Raw genomic sequence first — 4,905 nt, forward strand, 5'->3', positions numbered from 1 at the left:
TCATATTTTAGTAAGATAATAATTCTTATACATCTTGGTATAAAAATCTGAAGAAAGCTCAGGCTGACAATAGGGGCTATTTTCAGGGATGAAATTATAATAGATTTTTCTTATATATTTCTATACTCTTTAGAATTTCTTATGAATAAGTATTACTTTTTCAATCAGAAAAAAATATTTTTAGAAAACCAGTGTTATTATAATATGTGCAAAAGAGCAAAAGACTGTATCATTAATTTTATTAATTATATATTAATTTTAATATTATTAGTGAGATTTTTCATGGTAGTTTCTCAGTTGAGTAAGCTTCTGTGAAAATAGCAGTTATTATTACTATAATAACTGGTGTAAAAAATAAACTCAAAATGTATGAAAGACCTAAATGTGAGACAGGAAACCATCAAAACCCTAGAGAAGAAAGCAAGCAACAACCTCTTTGACCTTAGTCACAGCAAGTTCTTGCTCAACACATCTCCGAAGGCAAGGGAATTAAAAGCAAAAATGAACTATTGGGACCTCATCAAGATAAAAAGCCTCTGCACTGCAAAGGAAACAATCAACAAAACTAACAGGCAACATACAGAATGGGACAGGATATTTGAGAATGACATATTGGATAAAGGGTTAGTATACAAAATCTATAAAGAACTTACCTAACTCAATACCCAAAAAACAAATAATCCAGTGAAGAAATGGGAAGAAAACATGAATAGACACTTTTCCAAAGAAAACATCCAGATACCCAAAAGACACATGAAAAGATGCTCGACATCACGCATCATTAGGGAAATACAAATCAAAACCATACTGAGATATCACCTCACACCAGTCAGAGTGGCTAAAAGTAACAACAGATGCTGGCGAGGATGTGGAGAAACAGGAACCCTCTTGCACTGCTGGTGGGAATGCAAACTGGTGCAGCCGCTCTGGAAAACAGTATGGAGGTTCCTCAAAAAATTAAAAATAGAGCTACTCTATGACCCATCAATAGAACTACTAGGAATTTATCCAAAGGACACAGGAGTGCTGATGCGTAGGAGTACATGTCCCCCAATGTTTATAGCATTGCTTTCAACAATAGCCAAATTATGGATCAAATGATGAATGGATAAAGAAGATGTAGTTTGTATACACAATGGAATACTACTTGGCAGTGAGGAAAAATAAAATCATGCCATTTGCTGCAATGTGGATGGAACTGGAAGGTATTAGACTGACTGAAATAAGACAGTCAGAGAAAGACAAATATCATATGTTTTCATTCATATGTGGATCTTGAGAAACTTAACAGAAGACCATGGGGGAAGGGAAGGGGGGAAAATAGTTACAAACAGAAAGGGAGGGAGGCAAACCATAAGAGACTCTTAAACACAGAGAAAAATCTGAAGGTTGATGGGGAGGTGGGGGAGAGGGGAAAATGGGTGACGGGCATTGAGGAGGGCATTTGTTGGGATGAGCACTGGGTATTGTATGTAAGCAAGAAACCACGGAAATCAACCGCATAAACCAAGAGCACACTTTACACACTGTATATTAGCCAATTTGACAATAAATTATGTTTAAAAAGATTACTATAATAACTGGTATAGAAAAAAAAACAGTATAACTAACCCTCACTGAATCCAAAACAATTTAGTATAGGGTTTTTTGGATTGTTTTGTTTTTTTTATGTTTACCAGCTTATGAAAGGATGTGATAACTACGAATCAACAGCAAGATGAAGAGATACATAGGGTGAGGACCAAGGAAAAGAGTACACTGCCCTCTCCATACCTCTAAACCACAGTACTGCAACCAGTTACTCTGATGCCTAACTCGGTTGAGCCCCCAACTGAGGGCTCAGAATGGCTCAGTTCTCAGAATGGTCATAAAGAATAGAGGCTGACAGGGGTGCCTGGGTGACTCAGTTGGTTAAGTAATGGACTCTTAATTTAGCTCAGGTCATGATCTCACAGTAGTGAGCTCAAGCCCCATGTCCTGCTCTGGGATGAGTGTGGAGCCTGCTTGGGATTCTCTCTCTCCCTCTCTCTCTGCTCCTCCCCCACTTGCACTCTCTCTTTCTCTAAATAAATAAATAAACATTAAAAAAAAAGCGAGAATAGAGGCTGACACCATTTGTCAAGCAAACACTCTATTTTATTGGAAGTCCACATATACACATACATTGCACTTTACAAAAAAAGCATCTATCTGGATCTCTTGCTTCCCTCTAATTCAATATAGGAGGGTTCTAAGGGAAATAAGAGCACAATGTCCCCCTTCCAAATGCTGGGGCTGCCCTGTGCATCCCCAGGCCCCTGGCCCCATGCACAAGAGGTGGGGTTAGTGGAAACCCCACTGGCAGCCAGCATGGGGCACCCAGAGCCTATCCAGAGCCCTCATCACCACCCCAGGAGAGGCCTCTGCCCGGACCATGAACACACTGAAGCACAGCCTGAACCCTAGTTGGACACAGAGACAGGCACCTGCCTCAGGAGGAGGAGACAGGGTACCCGGGTGGTTGTGGTCAGCCTCACTCAGGGTCAGGGTCAGGGTCAGGGTCAGGGTCAGTGACAGTCTGGGCTTCAGTCCCAGCTCCTCTTCCTCCAGGCAGCGCTATGGAGGCCAGGCCTTGAAGAAGTTAGAAATGTAGCTAATGGTAAGGCCAGCCACCAGCATCCCCTGCAGGAGGCCACCGAAGACTTAACTCGATTGGTGCTTATGGTCAGACACACGGCTGTAGCCAACATAGGGTGCAAAGGCCACAAGGAAGAACTGCACTGTGGGCCCCAGAAGCTGTGCTCACTTGGGGCAGAGCCATGCCTGCCTGTGCGTAGAGCACCACAAACATCCCAAAGGAGGAGTGTCCGGAGTAGAAAGACATTCTGGACTTAGTGATGTTACTAGGCTTTCCCTGCACATCTTCTCCACATGCAGGTAGACAGAGCAGTTGAAGTGGCTCAAGTCAGGGTCACACTTAGCCAGGAAGTTGGGCCACAGATGGCCTATCGTGACCTTGGCCAGGTCTGCCAGTGACTGACTCATTGCAGCCCTGAACAGGAAATTTCTCAGCACCTTATAGAAGCCAGCCACTCTGTTGTTGAAGTTGGAGTGGGAATAGAGGCAGTCTGTGTGCACCAGGCAGGCCTCCTTGGTTGAGACAAGGATGATGGTGGCTGTGATGGTTACCTCTGGCCATGAACTCATGGGTGATGGTGTCTGGACAGTAGGGGTACTGGATGGAGTCTTCTCTGCAGTAGAGGCCGTGCTTATATGGCGCGTTCACAAGAGTCAGGATGGCAAAAGGCAAAGAGGCCCCATTCCATGCCACCTCCATGACCCCCGATGCCAGTCCCAGTGCATCCCATAGCACTCTGACCGGCCACAGGGTCACATGGCTGCTGAGCCAGTAGTATATGCTTTATACATATTTAAAACCAAAAGGAATTTAAAACTCTGGTATCTGTAGAACAATGAACAAACCATACTTATTCATTAAACATGTATTTCCGTTAGAAGTATGTGCCAGGCAATGTGTTAGGTGTGTAAGAACTAGGTATACAGTGGGAGAAAAGATAAACTTGCTTCAGAAGATGGCAGAGGAGGAAGATCCTGAGCCACCTCCTCCTACAGACACACCAAGGCTACAACTTCATACAGAACACCTTGCTCCGAGAAAACACCTGAAGACAATTAAAAAAATAGTGGTGCTGGTAGGCACCGCTTTTCTTGCCCTCCTTCAGCCTTCCTGGCCAGACACTGGTAGGCACCAATTATGACACTCTCCATCACCTTGTTAGCACCACTGGCGCTGCCCTGGCATTCCCCTGTGGACCCATCCTGCCCAACATGCCCACTGTAGGTGCCCCTCCAAAGAGGCTCCCATCCTGCCACACCCAACAGGCAGCCTTGGCCAGGACCAGTACCCCTCAAAGGTGACACCTGCCCCAGAGAGGAAGAGCAACAGTAATGGCCTGGCCTCATGCTTGGACCATACCATGGGCTAACACCACCTACTCTCATGCCTGCAGCAGCCATAACTGGGCCTCTAAGCCATCCAGGCTGGGGCCAGCCCTGCCCACCAGTGTGCCTGCAGCAATCAGCCCAACCACAACAGGTGGGCTCATGCAGCTCATATAGGAAACACTCCTGGAATGCTTCATTCTGGTGACTGGGAGGATTGGGCTTCTGGGCCCCACCAGACTCCTATGTAAGGCCACCACCTTCGAGACCAAGAAAGATAGCCAACCTACCTAGTACATAGGTATCAACAGTACAAGTCAGACAAAATAAGGAGACAGAAGAATATGTTCCAAATGAAAAAAAAAAAAAAGACCGAAAAAAAAGACCAGAAAAAAAAGACCAAAAAAAAAAAAAAAAAAAAAAAGAAGACCATGGAAAACAAAACAAAACAAAAAAAACCCACAAACAACAACAACAAAAACCTAAATGAAACGAGTTCAAAGTAATGGTCATAAAAATGTTCACTAAACTTGGGAGAATAGATGAATTCAGTGAGATATTCAAGAAGAGATAGAAAATATAAAAAATAACCAATCAGAGCTGAAGAATACAATAACTGAAATGAAAAATATACTAGAATCCACAGCAGATTAGAAGGATGCAGAAAAACAGATCAGTGATCTAAAAGTCTATGTAATGGAAATCATCCAAGCTAAACAGCACAAAGAGAAAAGAATTTTTATTATGTTTTAACATTTTAATTTATTTTTGAGAGACAGAGCACGAGTGGGGGAGGGACAGAGAGACAGGGAGACAGGGAGACACAGAATCCGAAGCAGGCTCCAGGCTCTGAGCCGTCAGCACCAAGCCCTCCGAGGGGCTCGAACTCACAAATCGCAAGATCATGACCTGAGACGAAGTTGGAAGCTTTAACCAACTGAGCCACCCAGGTGCCCTTAGAGA

The 4,905-nt window shown here is 43.9% G+C and overlaps 1 pseudogene; it reads right to left on the minus strand.

Moving 5' to 3' along the window:
* Positions 1–2,470: 2,470 nt before the first annotated feature.
* On the minus strand, positions 2,471–3,316 carry LOC122467074 (annotated as a pseudogene).
* Between the last annotated feature and the right edge of the window lie 1,589 nt (positions 3,317–4,905).

Source organism: Prionailurus bengalensis, chromosome A3 (assembly GCF_016509475.1).
Source record: "Prionailurus bengalensis isolate Pbe53 chromosome A3, Fcat_Pben_1.1_paternal_pri, whole genome shotgun sequence".
In the NCBI taxonomy this organism is placed as follows: domain Eukaryota; kingdom Metazoa; phylum Chordata; class Mammalia; order Carnivora; family Felidae; genus Prionailurus; species Prionailurus bengalensis.